The sequence below is a fragment of the Maylandia zebra genome, linkage group LG9 (genome assembly GCF_041146795.1).
Source record: "Maylandia zebra isolate NMK-2024a linkage group LG9, Mzebra_GT3a, whole genome shotgun sequence".
Lineage (NCBI taxonomy): Eukaryota > Metazoa > Chordata > Actinopteri > Cichliformes > Cichlidae > Maylandia > Maylandia zebra.
In genome coordinates this window covers 30681095-30704573 of record NC_135175.1, presented here as the reverse complement: position 1 = coordinate 30704573, position 23479 = coordinate 30681095, and positions in this window count along the sequence as shown.

Here is a 23479-nt window from a genome sequence, read left to right as displayed (position 1 = left end):
GCTTGTCACTTCCTATGAGCCGGGTTGTGACCGGAGATGGGCAGTAACGCATTTTGTATGATAGATTATGCAGAAAAAGTAGAATTGGGCTGACAGATCTATCGCTTTATCACCTATTCAGATTTTAAATCTTGTTTTTAAAAAGTAACTAAGTAATTACTTTTGAAAATAACAGACACTTCACTTCACACTTCACACCTCCTCTATTCACCCTGCTCACTCCCCCCCACCCCCAACAACAGCATCCAATACACACTCAACACAAGGCTCCAGCCTGTCTCTCTCAACCACCCAGGTTAGGAGGGAACTGAGGAGGATTAATGGCAAGAAGGCAGCGGGTCCAGATGGCATCAGCTCGAGGGTCGTCAGGTCCTGCGCGGACCAACTGTGTGGGGTGATGGAGCACCTCTTCAACCTGAGCCTGAGGTTGGGAAGAGTCCCACAGCTCTGGAAAACCTCCTGTGTTGTACCAGTGCCAAAGACTTCACGCCCCAAGGACCTCAACAGCTACAGGCCGGTGGCTCTGACATCCCACCTGATGAAGACCCTGGAGCGGTTGGTCCTGGCTCAGCTTCGGCGCCTAATAAGCTCATCACTGGACCCACTTCAGTTTGCCTACCAGCCTGGCATTGGAGCGGATGATGCCGTCATTCACCTCCTACATCGTTCCCTCGCTCACCTGGAGACAGCTGGAAGCACTGTGAGAATCATGTTCTTTGATTTCTCCAGTGCCTTCAACACCATTCTTCCCTCGGTTCTAAAGGACAAGCTGGTGAACTCTGGAGTGGACCATCACCTCACTACCTGGATCCTGGACTACCTCACCGACCGACCACAGTATGTGAGGACTCAGGGCTGTGTGTCGGACAGGGTCGTCTGCAGTACGGGGGCCCCACAGGGAACGGTTCTGGCTCCGTTCCTCTTCACCATCTACACTGCAGACTTCTCCCACAATTCCACCCAGTGCTTCCTGCAGAAGTTCTCTGATGACTCTGCAATAGTCGGCCTCATCACTGATGGGGACGACAAGGAGTACAGAGGTCTGACCCAAGACTTTGTGGACTGGTGCCAGCTGAACTACCTCCAGATCAACGCCAGTAAAACCAAGGAACTGGTGGTAGACTTCCGCAGGCACAAGCATTCTCCACTGCAACCACTGAACATCCAAGGTATGGACATTGAGGCTGTGGACAGCTACAGGTACCTTGGTGTTCATCTGAACAATAGACTGGACTGGACTCATAACTCAGACGCCCTCTACAGAAAAGGGCAGAGCAGGCTGTACCTGCTGCGGAGACTCAGGTCGTTTGGAGTGGAGGGCCCACTCCTGAAGAAATTCTATGACTCTGTTGTGGCTTTTGCTATCTTTTATGGCGTGGTCTGCTGGGGCGGCAGCATCTCTGCTGGGGACAGGAAGAGACTGAACAGGGTGATCCGAAGGGCCAGCTCTGTTCTAGGATGCCCTCTGGACCCAGTGGAGGTGGTGAGTGACAGGAGAATGGCGGCTAAGCTGTCATCCCTGATGGACAACATCTCCCACCCCATGCAGCAGACTGTGACAGCACTGAGCAGCTCCTTCAGTGGGAGACTGCGGCACCCACGGTGTGGGACAGAGAGATTTCGCAGGTCTTTCCTCCCCACTGCTGTCAGACTCCATAATAAAGACTTTAACTGATCAAGCACACACATCCATACATATGCAATAATACTAAGTGCAATAATCCTTTCTGTCATCGTTGTATTTTTACTCAGTTGTATATAGTATTTGTATTTGTATTCTATTTTTATCTTATTGTATATTTATTTTATTTTATTCTACTGTATATAGTATTTTATTTTATTCTATTCTGTACAGTTGTGTACTGTATTTATTCTTATTGTATTCTAATTTTTGCCTCATAACTTTTGCACTGTCCACTTCCTGCTGTGACAAAACAAATTTCCCACGTGTGGGACTAATAAAGGTTATCTTATCTTATCTTAAGTAATTGGTAAAGTAACTGGATTACTTAGTCCAAGATAGATAGATAGATAGATAGATAGATAGATAGATAGATAGATAGATAGATAGTTAGTCCAAGATAGACGTCGTAGAGCTATTAGCAAGCTAATAGCTCTAAAACATCTACCAGAGTGAGTGAGACTGAAAACTGAAATCTTGTTTACTCATTTGGGAGTCAGCCTGCTCCATGTAAACCTCTCTATTTGAAAAGAAAGTGAAAAGGGAAACATGTTTGAGCTTAAGATGACACTTTTGATGAATGCTGAATCCATGTTTCATTTTTAATAAGATTAGACCATCCAGCCTGAAGCTTTCTTACTCAGCTGTCAGGTGGCAAAACTAGACACTCTTTTATTAATGCCCATAATCAAGCATTTGCTATTTTATTTGTTCCTGAGCCTGTATCCTGCCTGCGTGTAACCCACACTGATTTATAGCCCATTGATAATGACCTACTCAGATAAAGACTTCTGTTCCTGCAGCCTGTAATAAAGCAGAGAGGCTACATGCCAACCTCGTGTTTTGACCCATTTTTCTTAATTGGTCTTTTCTATGATGTTTTTGAAAATAATTAATTTTTGTGAGCACTGCTTTCTTACTTTGTACAAAGCTGCTGTGTCCTACAAGCATCAGGCAACACGAGAAACGTTCTTGCCACAACTGTCAACCTGATTGATTACCTCTGCAAATGTCTAAAGGTTGAGCCGCTCACCTCTCGACATTTCACTACAGTTTCCTTTTCCGTAACTTTGACTCCAGACTTGACAAAAGAATAAGAAAAGCGGAAAAATTCCAAACACCGAAAGTGGCCTTAGAAAAATAAATGTCAGGGAGAGAACGTGTAAGAAAAGGAGAGCTTAGCTGAGGTCAATAAAACTGGAGGATACAGGATGACGGCATGGGATTATGTTAAGAAAATGTCACTTTTTTTTATGTGTGTGTGTGTGTTTCTCTTTCTATGGAGTCTTTAAATTTTTATTCAGCCGTGAATTGGAATTATTTCTTTCATTCCATGACACAGACTGTCGCTCTATTTAACAAATTCAAAACCCCAACTATGAGACAGGCTAAACTTGTATGTCTCCAGGTGTGATTTTCATCAGAAATACTGGAGGCAATCAAAAAAAGCCACCCCCGAATACAAGCTTGGTAATTTGTGATAAAGCCCCCCAAGCTTTGATTGTTAAATTTGTTATTTGGTGTAAATACAAGACACTACAGTTTGTGGTCATGGTATTCCTGCTTCCAAAACCCACTCACCATGACCTCAGCATTTTCACAGCAGTAAATGTCATGCTCCAGTCATGAATTCGTGAATCACCATGCTGCCTACAATCTGCCTGCTATTCAAGGTGGTTACAGGCCTGTGACTTGCCTCGTGGCTGTGCTGACTTACAGTATAGAGTGTAGCAGGTCATTCCTTTATGGGGGCTTTGACATTACTTTAGTCAACACTGCAGAATAAGTAAAGTAGTATCTTTAGCTTCAGGGGGTTTCCGATGATCTTTTTGATGTTGTGCACTGGTAGACTTGATTGTTATTCTACTACTTTTGTTTTTTATTGCATTAGCATAAAGCCCCAAGTCTGTTAAAATCCAGAGAAGCGCTATCAGACAAAGTAAAAATTACACTGGAAAAATGAATGTTAAGATGTTTGGAGGTCAGCAAAGATCATTATAAATATTATTATTATTATGTTGCAAATTGATTTCATCTCTGAAATTTAGATTTTAGGGTCAAAATAGTAGTTTTGCCCACTTATGGTTACTTTCCATAATTGCTTAAATATTATAGTAACTTAATCATAAGGACGCTAGAGGGCAGTGAATAGGAAGGGAAGAAGTATGTGATCGGTTCCATTTGTTTGTTTGTTTGTTTGTTTGTTTGCAGTCTAGTGTCGATGGTTTTCAAGATATCACATTCGAATTTTGCGTGATGGTAGATACCAATAGCAGCAAGGTCAAGATCGCACCGTTTGAGAGAGTTGCTCTCTGAGTGCTCTTGTTGGGGAGGCTGTAGCTGAGGAGGTAGAGCGGGTCATCTACCGATTGGGAGGTTGGTGGTTTGATCCAAATATCGAACCAAATATTCAAATATCCTTGGGCGAGATACTAACCCCAAGTTGCTTGTATGAATGTGCGTGAATGTTAGAGTGAAAGAACTTAAGCATAGAAGCAAGTGCTTGTATGAATGTGTGAAGGAGGCACGTGATATAAAGCCCTTTGAACAGGTAGAAAGTAGAGAAGTACTATATAAGAATCAATCCATCTTGTTGTGCTTGTAATGGATGTGGTCAGTTGGCAGTGTCAATGCATGAAGCAGCAATAGGACCACAGAGTCAGTCTACTTTTGGTTTGTGATTTGAATTGGTAATTGTAAAAAAAAATCTGTATTGTATGGCATGATGAATTGGCTCTGTTGTGAATCTATTGTTGTCTACATACACAGAAATTCTCATGTGGAATGTGCTTTGAAAGTCCAGGATAGGATCCAAGATGCGTCCACCACGAACATGAAAACTCACAAATCACAAAAGTTCTTTGGTTTTTCATAAAGAACAACAAAATCTAAAATGACAAAAAAATAAATATGTTAATGAATGCTTAGCACCTCAGTGTTGTGGTGTTGTTCCTTTTTCCTCACCTGCCAGTTAAAGCTTTATATATATTTTTTATTTCCTTATCATATTTAACTTCTGGCATTCTTTATTCATTTATATAACTGTTTTTTTGACTGTTTATCATTAACTGTTTTTGGTTGGTTCAGTAAACATGCTGGCATGCCACAAAAATATAAAATAGTTGAAAAGCATGTCATCTTGACATAGTGTCTACCAGAGGTCTTGGGTAATTGGAACAGGTCTTGAGGCAGTCAGCAGACAAATCCTTTATAGGTTTTTGGGGACACAGAAATAGAAAGAAATGCTTTTAAAGATATTCTGTGTTTCATGGTGTTCGGCACCCCAGTGTGCAAGCCTTTCATGGGGACTGGCTTTCATTGCCCAGAGGTTCAAGTACATTACAAGAAGAAAGGCAGCAGTTTGAATGTAACTTCGACTGTAATAAACTGACTTTAACTGAAAGTGGGGTTGGGCAAAGGGAAAAAAGAATGTTCTATTTCAATAAGCTCATTTGTGCAACGACATTTTCCGTACCTTCTGACCGGCCATTGATCTAATTAATATATGTGGCTCAGCATGAGGAAAAATTGCTGCCTTCACATGCGAGGTGGAGGCTTTTTAAGAGACACCATTCCTTAATGCTGACAGGTTTTAATTTCCGTTGTCAGATAGAGGCTGTGGTAAATGAAAACACCCAAAATACTTAAAGATGGCAGTGAAATATTAAGTGGAAAACACCTCGTTTGACACCTTTGTTTACTCAAAATGTTTAATTTGTAACGACAAGAAGTGATACGTGAGGAAAAATTGAACTTTTCTTTTTGTGGTAAAATAGTTAAAAGTCTGGACAATCACAACCTTGTACCTGATTCAAAAATGTCCTTTTGTAAGTCAAACAGTGCACATTTATTAAGCCAGGGAAGAGCAGACACAAAGTAATCCATTTAGGAATACTTAATATGTGCAGAGAGAAGCTATTTAGTCCCTAGAAATTGAAAACAGACAAATGATTGAGTTCCTACCAAAATCCTTGTTAGCTGAAGGCTCTTGTTCCTAAACTAATGGGTGACTATGAGGAAATCTCATGCAGGGCAGAGTCTGAAGAAACCCAACACACGACTCTGTTTCTATTTGGATCAATCAGGGAACAAATTGAAGTGAAACGTGGATAGGTAATTTCCAAAAGACTATTTCCAGGATCCAGCATGTCAGTATTGATCTAACTCTGATTTGTGTCTACATTGTTTAGACAAAATTAATAGATGTTGACTTTTTGTAGAAGTATTCATCGCTATAGCAACCGAATCACACGTCACAAATAGAAAACAAAAAGATGAATATGTTTTTGTATGACTGTTATGCACATGTTGGATGTGTACAGAAACAAGGGGTGCTAATTCTGAGCAGAAATTGCCCAATGAAATGATAGCACCCCTTCAATGCCCATGAAAAAAGAATATCACTAATAGTCTGAACCAATACGTTTGTGGTGATCGTCTACTATCAACAGAAACATGGGATTCAATTTCATTATGTCCGAGGACACTTTGGAATATGAAGAGGCCAGACTGACCCTCCAGTCCACCAATGAATGAACATTTATGTGCTAAGTCTGTGCCTGCTGCGCATAAAACCTTTCATCAGAGCAATAGTTAGCACTGTTACCTTATAGGAATAAGGTGCTGGGTTTGAATCCACTGCCCAGTTTGGGTCTTTCTGTGTGCATCTTCTATGAAGTTACTCCAACTTCCCTCTACAGTGTGAAGATAGTGCATGCTCGATTACCTGGTGATTCTAAATTGGCTTTACTTGCGTGCACGAATGACTGTCTGTCTCTCTGTGTTAGCCCTATGCTAGATTTATTGCCCAGTGACAGCAGGGATGGACTGCAGTGAAGTTAAATTGAAAGGGGAAGAAAATGAATGAATGGATCTTAAATCAAACCCGTCTTATCCATTTTATACTGCAAAGAAAACCATCTGTGGTGCAAATGCAGATAGAACATATGGACATAGACTTTATGTTCCACTAAGCATTTTCTTATTTAAATTGAGTTACTATGGTTGTTCGTAAATCTGTCACACGAATCATCAAGATGATAGTAAAGTTTTAGTTGTTCTTTTATTGTGCTATAGATGCTAGGGTTAGGGTTAAATACTGAAAAACACAAATGTGGAACAAAAGTGGCAACAGGGAAATACCTGAATATGTAGATATTTAGCATTTGAATCAGGGAGAAATGCCAATGCAAACTGTTGCAGGACCTTTTTAAATACTTTAAATTTATCCAAGCAGCTAAAAAATTCACATCCAGATTGACCTGAAGCCAAGGTTGGAAATTCAGCAGTGAACATGCTCATCCAATGTTTTTTAAATATTGTTTGTTTAACCTTAAAGGCTAAATTATCTGACTAGGAAAACCATCACTTCCTTTTAAGTCCATTGTAGAAGTTGGCTGCAATTCAGCTAGGGGGCACAGCATTGGGCACTCCTAACAAATAGGAGCCAAAGGAGCTAAACTGAAAAAATAAACATTTAGAAGCCCAGATTATATTTTAGTGTTTGGAATACAGTAACAATGAAATGCATGAACTGAAATGAAACAACACGGGTTTCTTACAAAGAAAACAATTCTGCTAATACATGCTGATTTACTCACGATAGCTGCGGGGCATCAGCTGCCTGCTTGCAACATTCCATGACCTGGTTGCCTGGGTGACCAACAAATTTGTTTGTTAACAGGTCGTATGTCAATCAGCAATATCCTGTGGTCTTATTAACAGTCACTTTAGGTTTATCTCTGGTCACGCGGGCTTCGTCGATGTTGCCAAATGTCTTGAACGTTGTGTGGTCTCTGGTTGCAAGAAGCAAAATTCTCACTTGATAAGTCTTTTTGTACGTGCAACTTGCGTAGTTTGCACCAACTTTCTCTCCAAACTTTTAAGCTCACTTTTTAGACTTCTCTCCCATTCCTTGAAGCGAAGTCAAAAACTATAAAAAAAATAAGGTGATGTTTTTTTATTCTCCACTATCTGGCATTCCTTACAATGAGTCCAGATGCTCTTGCACCAAGGTCACCATGATGTTTGGCAATATGTGAAGAAGCTTTTGTCCTGCATCTGCTTTCAATTTACCCTTTAATTCAAATTACTGTGATGGAAGTTGATTGGAAGAATCATAGAGTGACCTTTATGTAGCAGAAAGAAGAAGAAACAGATAGCCTTTTAGAAGAAAATAAACAGTTGAAGCTCTTTATTCAAAAATCAGATCATGCTTTGACCTTGGTTTGCGTATAACACATTACAGTCAGTCAGTCATTTCTCATCATATTGAAAGCACAGTTTCAAAACCCAGAAACAAATATGTTTTTTAACAACAACAACAACAAAAGATGATTTAGACTCTTCTCCTGTCTTGTCTTCACTTAAAAGCTGGCAGGAATCCATTAGATACAACGCTGTGTTTTGTCTGAAGGCTGCGTAAAGCTTTTGTTTTCCTTTGTTTCCACAGCTGTTTGCTTTATCTACTGCCAGTACTTTAGCAGCGGTACCAACAAGGAGTTGACCGTATGATAATCTCATTAATCAACACTCAACCACGAGAAGGCTGCAGCTCACAATAAGAGCGCTATTACAATAAGTAGTTGTTGTTTTTTTAATTAAATCTGCCCTTGAGCTTTAACACAAGCATGCACATTAAAGCACGCACATACAAACAGGAGTGATGCTGCGAGCATGTTTTGCTGTGCAGGCGGACTCCGTGCATCACCCGTGTGCCTGTGCATGAGCAAAGCAATTAAAGCATTGAGAGCTGAAGAGAAACAGAACCGAGTGACAAACAAGCGCATGATGAGCGTGTCCCTTTGAATTGATGGGTTTGAAATGTGTTTATGTTGAACGCAGCTCCATAAGAGGGCCATGGGGGCCCTGCCGCAGCGTCTCCCCGTGCCTCCACGCACCGCTCATCATCACATTCAAATGAAATGTAAATCCCCGCTCTCCCCACTTTCTGCCATGTCAATACCTCTTTGACTCCTGCTTAGCCCGTATCAGTTCAGCATTTCACTCCTCCTTCTCAGACTCTTTTCTTTATTTATTCCCTCTTCTTCCATCAGCTCTTTTTGTCTTTCGCCACAGATTTCCCATTTCTCACTTTTCCACTTTGCCAGTAAGTCTTCCTGATGGATGCAGGCTCCAGCCAACTAAAGTCAGGAGAGTTTATTTATTATTTTATTTATTTTTTTTGGAGTGACTGTGGGTGATATCTCATTAACAGCAACTAAATTTAATTGCAGTTACTAAAAATGGTCTTTCGGGCCTGTGCGTGTGAAATGTGTGTGCACACTGACATTTAATGTATCACCAGAGCGCAATGGAAACACAACACTAACTAATTAATAGTGTGATAAAATTTGAAATTATTTTATTTTTATATTTGGTCTGTATTTATTATTGACGAGCAGAAACCAGGGACAAGCTGACAATCTCAAGAAAGCAATTAGAGTCGAACTGTATCTTACCGTTACATCTGTTGATTTCTAATTTATATTTGCACATTAAATTGATGCCTCGATCCAGAGAGATTGACAGCTGGCGAGATCCAGATGAGCTGCTCTTAAATAGGACAGGCTATATTGTTGGAGGATTAAATCGTGATTTTGTGGTAAGTCCTTTTTTGGGGGGGATGGGTTGGAAGGATATTTTAAGAAATCAAGTGAGTGAGATGTGATGAGTAAGCATGCTGCAGCTTGGCTGACAGAGGTTAATGAGGACATGGAGGTAAAACTGCCCAACAGGTGAGGCCATAACCTTTGGAGCACCTTGAACTGGTTGTCACTTTTCATTTAAGACCTTTAATTTTTACCACCAATTCAATCACTTCATCAACGTAAAAAACGGTAGGTGTATTTCACATTACTCTGCTAATGAAATGAATGGATTTCCAGTCTGTCGTGCTGCTGAAAAGGATGATTTTCTGTATCTTGTGATCATGATGGCATTTGGAGGATAGTGATGTTGGGTAGTTGACAACATGTGAGATGTATAAGATTTTTTAGACAGCCTTGCTGACTTTTCAGTAGGGAAAGATCCTAAAATAAGCCAGTTTTGATGGCTACGTGTAGTGACACAGAGGCTTTGCCAGACTTCATCTGATATGACAGACTTTGGTACAGGATCTTGCTGTTACCTTTATTTTTCTTTTCAAGAAAGTTACTTGTAAGCTTAGAGCCATAAACCTTTATCAGCATGCATTATTTACATTTACACATGCTGCAGACATAACATGAATCTCTGTCCGGTCGTCTTTTCTTTGTCTATCTCATCATTTGATGTATTTTGAACGTTGCAGGTGTATGCAAGTGTCATAAGTCCAGTGCTTAATAAATGTTAGAGTTTGACTAAACAATGTTATTTGTTATCAGCGTTTTACTCTGGAGTGAAAACTGCTCAAACTGCTGGACCATGCTTTGTCTGGTACTAAAATGCAACCCGAAGAAATTTGTTCTGATAATCTGTGTGTGTCGTATTAAATAACAAAGACGCCTGACTAAAGCAGGTTTAGCAATTGTTGCTTTTCACTTCTTTAGTTTTAAATTTGAAGTTCAAGTTGATAATTCTTAGTAGTAACTTTAATAGTAACATAGTGTAAATTTACTCACTTTTATACAGTCATTGTTTATTATTTTCTCCCCGATTTACAGTTTTGTATAGACAGATGTTTAAGTGTAGAAATGTTTTGCTCTAGTCCTCCAAACCTCACTCTGGCATGGTGATGTGGACCCTATTCTAGTTCAAAAGGCTTCTTAAGTTTGCTTAACCACATTTCTAGGCCAAAGTAAACGACATTGGATGATAATATTGATATGACATGGAGCCACTGATTTGCTTCAAACTTAGTAGATGTTTTGCAGATGACTGCAGCAAATTCAAAAGCCTACTTTACTCATGCCAACAGTCTTAAAACTTAATATGACACCGAGACATATGTCACTAATGATTTTAGCTTTTGCTGACTAAATGTGGTGACGTTTTTCAGGTGGAAATGAAGGGTTATTATTATAAAAAGAATTAAATCTCATCTTCCAGTATGATTTTCATTGACCAAAACCAATCTGTGAACCACCACCAGCGGCTATCTATGAATGTGGTGATATCCATCCATGCAACCATCCACCCATTCGTCTCAGGACTTGGAGAAGAAGCCAGAGTACCCAGAGAGAACCCATGCAGGCTCTAGTAATATCTACATTTAAATTTTTAATGGGAATGTCTTTTCCAAAATGGGAAATCTAAACTTCAGGACCACTCTAAAATTGACAAGTGGTTCTGTTAGGGCAAAAATCTTTAATTTAAACATATTAAAAGTTGAAAATTACCTGTAGTGGCATAATAAACGGCTCTAACAATCTGTCATTACCTTCATCTGGTTTTTATCTACTCTCAATCTGTTTTGTGCACTGCACAGATTTTCCTCATCAGCTAGCAGAAGCTGCAGTAAAACCCAAAATGATATGTGCAGGGGAATCTTCCCACACTTTCTTTGATCAAATGACGTAATCCATATCTACTGCAAACTAACATTCAGTGCATTTTCTGTTGGGGGAAAAAGAGAATATCCTCTGTTCCAGCTTACATTTTGCTCTGGGCAGATTGGGGGTTCAGTTAAAGACTTACTCAGCAGTGTGGACAGCTGAGCTCATTCCACTGGACGATGAGTTTCAGATTCCGGGGTGAGATTGTGGAATAGGACCAGAGTAATCCTAGGTCACCTTCACACAGCGTCAGTCCCTAATGACACCAGCCATTCTCCACTTTTCCTCCACTTCCTGCCTGAACTTGTGACTTGTCTTTCCATCTATCTGTTTTGGTTTTCCGTTTTCTGTAATACCTAATCTTTTTTTCAGTTCTCCTCAAGCTTGGCTAAGCCAGGAAGTCACTTTGGGGGTTGTTGTTTTTAAAGAAAGAGTGAAGAAAAATGGCCCACTTCCTCTGTATTTGACTGATAGAAACCCTGGAAGCTATTTCAGTCAGAGGGCAGTCACTACAGAAACGGTGAAGAACCATTCGATTCAATCTTCTTTATATAGGTGTGTAAATGGACTGCATTTATATGGCACTTTTCTAGTCTTATCTACCTCTCAAAGCACTTTACACTACAGGCTTCATTCACTCATTCATATAAAACTCTTGATTCCATAAATATAGAGCCATGTCTGTTACACTCGCACAGTCATGATGCATTGGGTTAGTGTTTTGGATTCAGTGGAGAAGCTGTTCCTTGAGAAACAGCTAACCTGACCATAGACAACTCATTCTCCACCCTGAGGCACAGCTGCCCTGAAGCATGCCACAGTTCACAACTGTCATCCTTGCTTTCTTTCTGTGGTAAAGATCTTAAAATATTAAGAGAAATAAGATGATTTTGTATGAGCAAAACTAGCCAACAGTAGACAGAAAAAGATCCTTTTTTATGGAAAGAGAGGTCTGACTGAACCAGGCTGAGAGACTTCTAATCCTAACCCATGTGGTTGAAGTTAGCAGTCTAATAGCCCTTTTGCACTAGCACATACTTGGTTTGACTTGAAGTAACTTAACTCTGCTCAGTCGTGGTTGTTTTCCATTACAGTTGAGTACCACCTAATGTGCACGAGGCCGTTATAATATTGCAGCCGAACGTCCTGTGACATCATTTGTGTCCTTCTCTCTGTATGACAGATAAAGATCTGATGACTGAGGAGCCATCTGAGTAAAGTGAACTCGTTGTTATGTTCAACCGGCTTGAGATGATCTGAACTTTTTTACGTCATTCACTATCTTACTGGATATACTGGGTATACTGTTGGCACAAAGGGATTTACACGGTCAGTAATAACATTCAGGTAGGCAGCGGCATTGCTGGGTGTAACCAGTGTTGGTCAAGTTACTTGAAAAAAGTAATCAGTAATTACTGATTACTTCCCCAAAAGAGTAATCCAGTTACTTTACTGATTACTTATTTTCAAAAGTAATTAATTACTTAGTTACTTAGTTACTTTTTAAAAACACGATTTACAACCTGAATAGGTGATAAAGAGATAGATCGTTAAGCCCAATTCTACTTTTTCTGCATAATCCATCATACAAAATGTAATCAAATGGAAAAGTCTCTCTTTAAAACTTGTTTTATTAGTTTTAATCTTTTAACTTTATGCATCAAGCAAAAAAATTTATTATATGCAACATTCTCTGACTGGAAGCAATTTGTTTAATATTTAAACCTATTTTCTGCACATTTCAGCACATAAAATAGATAGATAGATAGATATTGTGTTTACACTCACTCTTTCAGATGCAAGTAAAACACAGCTGAAAATAAATAAAGGTCAGTACTTCCACGCTTTAAACGCTGCACGCTCATACTCTCCGCACTCGATATATTATCCATTGTTGATCTGCACACAGCTGTTGTCACGAACGTGGCACTCGCTTACGTCACTGTCATGAGACATTCTCGCAAAAAAATCACGGTTTTAGTAACGCAGCGTTCCTACGGGAAAGTAACGGTAATCTAATTACCGTTTTTGCAATAGTAATCCCTTACTTTACTCGTTACTTGAAAAAAGTAATCGGATTACAGTAACACGTTACTGCCCATCTCTGGGTGTAACACATCCCATTCCACATTCCAACTTGCATTACAATGGTTCATTAGTTATCTTTCCAGCAGGTGGATAGAAAAGGGGGGGGGGGGGGGGACAAAATCTAACAAACATGTGTTTATCTTCCTGCACACACTGCTATAGAATCAGCTGATTTCAATTTGTGTGCTGGGAGGAGGAAAAAGGTCTACACATTTTTAAGAGTGACTATGTGGACATTAACTTTATTTATTTATTTTATACGAAAGGACAAGAGCATAATGGGGAAGCCCCGGCCCATCAGCCAGACCCTGATCTTCCACATGTAACAAATGCAGCGATGAGCAGTCGGGCGTGCAGCACTGCAGCCTCCATTTCTAGATGTACATGTTTCTATAGTTGTATCACTCTGACAACTGCTTTAGACTTTGTGCTGGTTTTCAGCTTCGCTGTTTATTATCAGTCTTTTGTGTTCGTACATTAAAAACTACAACAAGGATTGTATGTGTGTCCTCATTTAGAAAGAGATTTGTGTTGTTGTGTGGGACGATAAGCTAAGGTTTAACTGGCAACTAAGTGACAATGCATCTGAGGTAATGTGAAAGAGTGACACGAAAGTAATGCAACGAGCACTGTAACAAATGTGTTTACTTTATAAATACGTTGTAGATCTGTGGTTTACCACAGTTTTTAATTAAAAACATTTGTTATCACAATTTAGCCGCATAGAAATGTCATTTTTAGAAGACTGTAGGGGAGCAACATGCCGACTGTCAGGCCAAAATAATCTTTTTAAAGATCTTTTTTTGTTGTTGTTTTGTTTGATCTTTCATCACTTTGCTTCTTGCAGCATCACGGAGCAGCCAGAACATCAAATTAGGCACATTTAAATTTCACTTTGTACAACACCAGCATGAGTGATTTGATGGTGATTGAGCGGCTTCTTTGTAGTATCCTTTCTAGAATAAGGGACCTAATGCAAGACAGATTACACATGTGAACCCAAGGTTCACGAGACAGACACAAAGCAGATCCATGAAGCGCTGCATTGAGGGTAATGAATACTGTATTACCCAGTGGAGTCGACTACCCTCCCCCAACACAGAAATATGCTGGATCAAAACAAGTTTTGAGAGACTACAGAAACCACTAATGTACTATTTAATGGTGCTGTCAGGAAAAAAAACATTTATAGAGTGACAGCAATAAGTGCATTTTGTCTGATTTGCATTACATCAAGTTTTTTTTCTTTATTACACTGGAAGGAGAATATTGTGAGTCTTATTGTCTTTCCGCAAAGTATAGGAAAGGTTTGGCACATTATTGGTCCAAACTTAACGTCAGTTTTCTGTAAACAGTTATATTTTAGCACCTCTAAATACAGTCATATCTACCCAAGCAGAAGAGGGGGGAAAAAGCGTTCTGCTCTGCCCTCTGGTGTTCATTTGTGGCAAACCCATTCCTGATGTTTTATCCTTTAACTTCGTGCAGTATCTGTTTTTGTGAAGAAAGCATCTCAGTGTTGTGTGCATACTTGCAATTTCAACAACCGCTTTACTTGCAAATGATATTTGACTGACGGTTGTGCATATTGTCAAGGTGTCAGCATGAAAAATAGATGCCCTGATGTCGACAAGGCAGCAGACAAGAAAAAGCCATTCATTTCTCATGTCTACACGAGGCATAAATCCTACATGAGGCTCTCTATCCAATGGAAAAAGACGCATGGCTGAATTTTCTCAGCAAGGTCAAGCTGTGGTGAAAATGTGACGTTCCATTTGAAAAGTGTTTTAACAGCATCGACTTTAAAAAATGAATAAAGGCAGGTTCGTGTTGATCTAAGATTCACAGGGAGCCGGTGGGATTCTTTGCATGTGCCTCTATAGCAGAGGCACTTTTTGGCAGGGGTTCATCTGCTTCATGTAGACACTGTAGATATTTACAGTAGCAGACATAGTCTAACTCGGAGACTGATGAAGATGTAGGGTGAGTTAGAGGAGCTTATAAGAGTTTTCCACATCAACTAAAGTCATGTGTTTTTTTTCCTGAGAAGTTTCTCAAGGTGCTACAAAAACTCCTATTGAACACTACACAATAAGAATATCTTGCTGAGATATTCGTCAAGAATGAACAAAGACGCAAAGCAAATGTAGCATCCCACTTCACTCAGTGCCACAGTGTCACCTGAATGAGATGCTGAAGTGATCTTGAGCTCTTGTTTGGAACTATGGAGGCGCAGAAGGCTGTCACTCTGTTGCCATGGAAACTACTAAAGAATGTGCTTGGCCTGTAAACTTTGAGTTGCTTATTAGACTACAAAGCAATTCTAGATAATGACTGATTCTGTGAAACTTTGATTTAAAAAAAAGATTTCAAACTAAAATTTTAAAAAAAAATTAGAGAAACAGTAAATTTGAAAAGTCCTTCCAGAATAAAAGTCTTACCAAATACTCTGTCATTATAGCTGCAGCTTCAGGCAATTTGAAAACCCTATGCAAATGAATGCCGGAGAGAGCCGTAGCATTATGCTCACCGATGCATAAAAAGAACATGTATAGGCTCACAACAGGTAACAATAGATGACTTTTCCATCATATTAAGTTTTCCCGCTGTTAAGCATCTCCTGTGCACACACGAATGTCATAAAAAAAAAAAACAGCTCAGCTCTCTGGCTCAGTCAAAAGTGCTGACAGAATCTTTGTCTTAGGCTCAGTCCTATAGGAGCACACTAAAGAATCAGTAAGCAAAGAAAATAACACACCTGTGTCCATCATTGCTATGATTTAGAGTAGTTATGCCTGCAACCACATTGTTGAAACTGTTGTCAATCCCAAGTATGTACACATGTTAGTGCAAAAACACGATTGGTTAATATTGACACTGCCCGATGTGCTCCAGAAACCTACTTGACACGTGCCCGTGCTGCTGCTCACAGATGGAATTTCTCTTGCCAGTGTTGGATTAAAACTTACTGCTGCTGTGCTGTTGTTACCTTTCTATATAGAAACATGTACGATACAGTGTTTTGTTCTTGCATCTACAAAGAGGTCTAAAGTTGATTTTTTTTTTCTCTCGTGGTTCACTTACTTATTATTTTCTTAAATACAGGCCCTTTGTTTGGAAAGCTAATGTCTATTTTTTAATTTAAATTTCTTACTCGAGCGGGGACCATAATTGCTAGGGTGGCTGTATCTCATTAGGGAGAGTAGGTCATCTACTACTTCCTGGGATTTTCTTACCTTTACAACTGAGCATGTATCAACACGTTTACTGAGGTCATAGGTCAGGGAGTCAGAGTCACTTTCTTTATCTTTTTATATACAGTTTATAGGTATAACAGGCACATTATAGGAACATGCTGATCACTTCTTTTCAGGAAAAAGAAGAATACAGTTAGAACACTGAAAAAGGTGAAGCTGTTTTTACAAAGGAAAACCTAAAACTACTTTTTTTCCCTACTAAGCCTGTCCTTTTACCCCGAGTTATCCTGAGTTTGTTGAATCAGCATTTCATGTTGCTGGTGCTGTAATCAGAGATAGAGCCTCGTAATGACCTGGGGCACAATAAAGGAAAGGCTGGCAATCCATTTGGTCAGTCGCCAGCCAGCAATGGTTTAGATAAGTACTCATAGGACTGGACTTGCATGTAGTGACTGCTATTTATCTCAGACCTTTGCTCTAGAGATTCAGCACACATTAACATCACAACCAGTGCTTAAAAAATATATGAGAACACTTGAAAAATAACTTTAAGGAATAACTTTTACAACCTTTACAACTTTTTAAATCTTAATGTAGGACCTGATGCTTATTTTTACAAGGCAGCTTTACCGTCGTGAACAAACAATATAAGGGTCATGGTTCTGGGTTTTGGATCCAGGGTTTTGTTTTTTTGTATTAATAATACTAACGCCTCAAGGTTTATTTTTTAGTTCTTTCTACTTCCTTTTTATGGCAGTGTTCACAGTTGCACCTTGTATTTGATTTCTTATGTTTTAGTTTATTCCTGTCACACCTGTATATTGCCGTCTAGGCTTCATCCCTGTGCTAAGTATTTCCCTGTTTAGTCATTTCCTGTTTTATTTTGTGTGTCTCTTGTGCCTCAGATTAAGTTTTACTTTCTATCTGCGATTATCTGATTCTGTTTACCTGTGTCGCATCTCCCACAGCTGTGTCCATTTCCTCTAATTAGCCTCTGTGTGTGAGAGTATTTATTCTCCCATCTTTCCTTTGTTCAGTGTCAGAGTGTCTGTTGTTTGTCCCCCCGTGTTTCCAGCCAGTTGGCTGCTGTTTACTTCGCTCCTCTTCATGGGTTTTATATTTCTGAGCTGTAAACTAACCACCATTAAAGGCCTGCTCTGGGTTTAATTTTGCCTCCCTGTGAACTCTGCTTTTGGGGTTCTTTGTCCTCAGTTTAATGAGTGTGTGACCAAGTGAAACTGAGGGAAAATGCACACTTGTGGGGTAGTGACCAAAAAGAATAAAAAAATATAGGGTTTTTTTTGGTTCTCACAGCAACCAAAAGACTGCAGTTCCTTGACTGTCCACATGAGGTTGAGTCCCCCCCAACAGACTCCCATGTTAAAAGGAAACCGTTTTGGTCTTCATGGATCTGCTTGGCCTCACCTACACTAATTGGAGTCACCGTTTGTGCTGGTGCCTTTTAGAGCATTTTTAATTGAATTAACAGACAAATATTGGCCGTGTGGAACAGAGGACACCGTGTGCTGGACTGTACTTTGAAAGCCATTCTTTTCCAGGGCTTGTATAATAACAGCTTCCTGCTGTGCCAAACAAAGCACAGTGCAACCACGCTGGCTGGGGAGTGCTCATGCGTGACGTGGTGTGTTATGACTGATGGAAGTGCAGCATGAGAGAGATCAGGTGAATATGACGTCCATGACTGGCTGCAAAAAAAATGTGTTAACAGCAAATCCTTGTTCTTAACACAAATTCTGTGCCTGTTTACTCAGCCTAGCAGTCAATGCTTACTGCTCTTTATGTGAAAGGGCCATAAGACTGTGTGCTTCCATTTTGGTGACTAAAAGTTTGCTAGTTCTTTGGTCTGATTGTGTTTCTTTGTGTTGGACTCAAAGTTTATAAATGCTACTTGCTAACCAATCTTGCTAGTTCCAAAAAGTTGACAATGGTCATGAACAGAATCAGTTTTTTTGGGATTGCCTAAACTGGTTGATTGAGCATGCATCTTGCTGGCATTAGCTGACTGATACCTTAGAGCTACACCCTCTCATCCAAGTCTGACACTTTCTCGCTCCAAAAAGCATAAAAAACAGGATTCAACACTCTGTATGTGGTGCCAAGGTGACTATGTCCGTCTTTTTTATATTGTAAACGTTTCTGTGTCGCCCCTGAATTGTCTGGCTCCTCCGTTTGCACAGTACACCAGGCAGAATACTAAAATAAAGACATTTTCTAAAATGTTTCCTAGACTTCTAGGATTTAAGTACTACCATTTTCATTTTTCTGCTGCTCATCTCTATTTTTCTGCCACATTCACAACATGTGTTAACTATTATTACTTTTTTCTGACATGTTTCAAGTGCTGCCGTCAACACTAAGTGGTAATTACCGTTCAACCGGGATATCATGACCCTCTGATATTTTTTACTTTGCGCTAAATAATGTCTGAAAGGAAACACCCACCCCATTCCATCATTCAAGCTAAATAGGCACTAATTTCAAACAATTTAATAATTCAATATTTATTTAACTCCCTCTCTTGCCCAGATTTGCCTGTGTTACATCTGCTGGAGAAAAAGTACTCGTATGCAAATGATATTTGTTACTATGCTGTGTTTATGCTGTGTGGGATGGATGGGAGAGATGGAGAAGCTTCCCATGGTAACAACCATCAGAAAACTCAAAGCAGTAATTGGCAACTCGTAGTTTATGATCAGTGATCCCATTGAAATTGTTGGCTTTTCTTTTTTTCCTAAGATTATTTTTCTTTGTCTTTCTTGCAGCACCATTTTTTTTCATGCTTTGTCCACCAGGTTACCCCTTTATTAAAAGGCTAGCTGTTACTCTTCTTCAATTATTTGTCACCTCAGGAACACTGGAGAAAATTATAAATGCAAACTAATTTGCAATTTGTTCATTTTAGCATGTTTGAAAACTCTAAATTAGGTCCCGGGACAAAAGGGAAGGTCTACTTTTTCATGACTAAATAACAGTCCTAATGATCTAAATGCATGCAAGAAAAAATTCCACTTTGATGAGGATTATTTGTTTAGTAATTTTTAGTTTTCATGTTTGAATCTACAATTTCTGCAAAATGCAAATCTTAAAACCTAACAGCCAAACATTATACTGTTACAGTCCTGCTGGCTTCCTGTTTCAGCTCCTTCGTCTTTGCTGTGTCCTTCTATGTCCACTCGTCCCCTGTGTGGGCATGACAGGTCACAGTGTTGGGAGATCCTTTGGGGAGGCCCTGAAAGGCTCAGTTCTGTAGTTTATCTTGTGGCTTGCTTGTTTTTTCCAAAGTTAATGTTGCGGAAACTTACCTCCTTTGTCCTCCATCTCAGATCCTCACCTGTGTTCCCAGTGGCTTCCTGGTAGTGACCTCCCCTGGCTTTTCCTGCTGGAATGCTAACACCTGCAGAAGGAATAACTGCCTGCCCACTGTCATTCATTGCAGTGGGCAGGCAGTTTACCCTCTTGTTCCCCTACTATTACCCTTTTATTTACTGAGCTGTAATAGGAAAAAGCTACCGTAATTGTCTATAGCCAAGTTTAAGAATGGTGGAGGCACTTTCATGGTTTAACACTAGATTTACTAAACCTGCGCAAATTTGCGTAACTTCCCTAAACCCAACACCCCCTAGAATTACTGGCTTTTTTATTTTCTGGTGCAAGTCCCGAGGTGTTAATCACCCCTGCTGAGATTTTCACAGGTTGTCAGCTCGTTTCTCCTCCAGCTTTTGTTGTGCAAACCACCCATTATCCTTGAGGCCTGGCACACAGCTGCAAGTTGATCTACCAAGTAGAGTTTGTTCTACCAAGTAATACCATCTGAAAAACATTTGACCTCACACTGCTAATCCTTTAAAAAAAACATACCTGGATATCAAAACACACAATGGAACACAGCCAGTCATGGATTGACCTCCCCAGAGCCCAGATCTCCACGTTATTGAAGCAGTGTGAGAACAAAAGGCAGCCAACATCCAAAGAAGGGCTTTGAATGTCCTTAAAGAAGCCTTGAGAACTATTTCTAAAAACTACTTAAAGAAATTTGGCAAAGAGAGTTCAGGGTGTGTTGAGGAATAAAGGTTTCTCAATGTTGCTTTTTGAGGCCAGTAGAATAGTACAAACTTTTTTTCTGCATGTGTTTGCACATGTTCCAATAAATCGCTGCACACAGAACTGTTTCAACATGAATACACTACACAACATTCATTCTGTCATTCAGTAACTGACCATGCTCACAGTTTTCTTTTGGTCTTTAATTTGTTTTCTTTTATTTGTTTCAAAAGTGTAAAAAAAAAATAAAAATCATCCTCCATGAAATAAAAAAAACAAATATGCCATCTTTAAAACTGAGAGTATAAGAAATCAAGGTATTTGTTGATTCCTCAGTGGAGACAAAACATTTGCCTGCCACTGTACACTGTCACTAACAAATGTTTTACAGTTTGCTTTGGTTGTGAGACAGCCTTGGAGCATAGTGACAGATTTTTATGCTAATAGTATTTGTGTATTCTGTGATTTTTATTGCAGAACAACACTGGCGAGTGTTTAAAGGCCACAGGAGCCTGATCATCATAAGCTGCTTTCACACTGCAGCCCTGGCATTTTCTCCACATTACCTCACAGAGTGCAGGTGAGAATGCAAATTCAAGTGCAGATGGATTAAGCATAAAACTCATAAAACTCCTTTTCTTGTCAGCTCCCTAGTAAAAACTCCATATGATGAAAAATTGTGCCCACATGAAAGCAGTGCAGGTAATAGTCCAACGAATTTGCAGCTATTCACAGTGGGCGTCCTGTGTCCTTTCTCCGTCACGCTCTGTTCAGTGCATCTGAATCAGATTGTTCCCCATTGAGTGCTGTCTGTCAGAAAGAATAACTTTGCACAATCTGCCTTCATTTTCTGTTGTTCAAGTGTGAAAAGGACTTTAATGTGCCTCACGCTGCCACTTCTCATTCGGCTCTTGCCGTGTGGTTAGTGCCAATTCTTCAAAATGGCCTCAACATCTTGCTCTCCGTTAAGTTTTTGAGTTTTGTCTGCAACTATCATTCCGGCCTTTTTAAGTGGGTTTCTGCTGTCTTTCACCACATTTGAATTCTCCAGCGTTAGCTTCTCTTGCTGCACATCATAGCTGTCTAGTTAACTTAGAGTCAGCAGCAAGCTATTGTCAGCACCGACTCTTCAGAGATAAGAGCCCCTCTGTATCGCTAACCATCAGCATAAACACTCTGCATACTGTGTTAAACTCAGATCATTCAAATAAATGGGACAAACAGCAAACTCAACTAGCAAATACTCCAAAAACACCATTGAATCAACATTTTTATATTGATTTAATCAAATTTATTGAGTCCAAGTTGCAGATTCATGTACGTTCACTGGTCACTTCATTAGTCAGACATGTTCAACTGTTAATGAATGCAAATATCTAATCAACCAACCACATGGCAACAACTGAGTGCATTAAGGTATGTAGACTTGGTCAAAATGACTTGCTTTAAAAGTTAAATCAAAGTATCAGAATAAGGAAGAAAGGTGATTTATGGCTACGTTCACGCAACGTGTTAACATTCAAATCTGATTTTTTTTTTATCCTATGCGACCCATATCCGATCATGGTATGACGGTGCAAACGGCACAAATCCGATATTTTCAAATGCGATCTGGGTCACTTTCGTATGTGGTACTGAATCCGATACATATCCGATGTTTTAGAAAGCGACTGCTGTTTGAACGGTCATGTTGCATTAAATCCGTCTTTTACGTCACCGACACAAGACAGACGCCAATTATCAGCGCCGGAGAAGACATCGTGAACGCTTCCTGGCCATCCAGTGTAGATGTTAGTGAAACTGTTGGGAAGACAACATTGGAGAAACGTGAACATCTTATTTGTACTGTATAATCTGCAGATTCTGACAGAAATCTGCAACTATCCTTTGAAGCACCGCTCCTCTAAAACAGCAATAAGGATCATTATTAGGTTATTTACATTATTACGTAAATAACAAAATAACTTAAAGCAAAAATTGGGAAACGTAAAGTCCGAAGTCTTTATATTAACGGCCATCAGTCAAAAAATATTGTTTGGTCTGGGTCTAAACAGAGCGCGTTGTGTGTGACGTCTTCTTTTGCGCATGCTTTGAGCGTTCACACTAGAGCGCATTTGCTGTCGCATTTTATTTGTAGTGTGAACAAGCAGACAAAAAAATCGGATTTGATCAAAAAATCGGAATTGAGTATTAAGACCTGCAGTGTGAACGTAGCCTTAGAGACTTCGAATGCGGCATGATATTTGGTGCCAGGCTGGCTGGTCTGAGTATTTCAGGAAATACTGATCTATTAGAATTTTTTCCCACAACCATCTCTCGGATTTACTGAGAATGATTTGAAAAAGAGGAAATGTCCAATGAACAGCTGTTCTCTGGGAGAAAATGCTTTCCTGATGCCAGAGTTTAGAACAGAAAGACCATATATTTGAGTTGAGAAGAAGGCAACATTAACTTGTTGCCTGGTGCAATTAGTCTCAATTACATTGAGAAAGTAGGGTCAATCCATCCTGACTTATATCAGTCACTGTTCCATGCTACTGGTGGTGATGTAAGGGTGTGGTGAACATTGTTTTGACACATTTTTATTACCAACTGACCATTCTTTAAAAACACAACGTACTTGAGTATTGTTGCTGAACACGTCGACCCCTTTATGAGTTGAATCATTGTCTGATGGCTGCTTCCATCAGGATAACACACGATGCCACAAAGCTCAGATCATCTCAGACTGTTTTTGCACATGATAATGAGTTCACTGTACTCAAATGACCTTCATAGTCACCACATTTCATGCCAATAGAGCACATTTGAGATGTGGTGGAATTAAAGATTTGCACCACTGATGTGCGCCCAACAAATCATCAGCAGCTGCTATTGTGTCAATATGGACCATAATCTCTGAGGATCTCTGATGTTTCCAGCACCTGTTGAATTCAAACTGTGTATTAATGCAGCACTGAAGACAAAAGAAGATCATT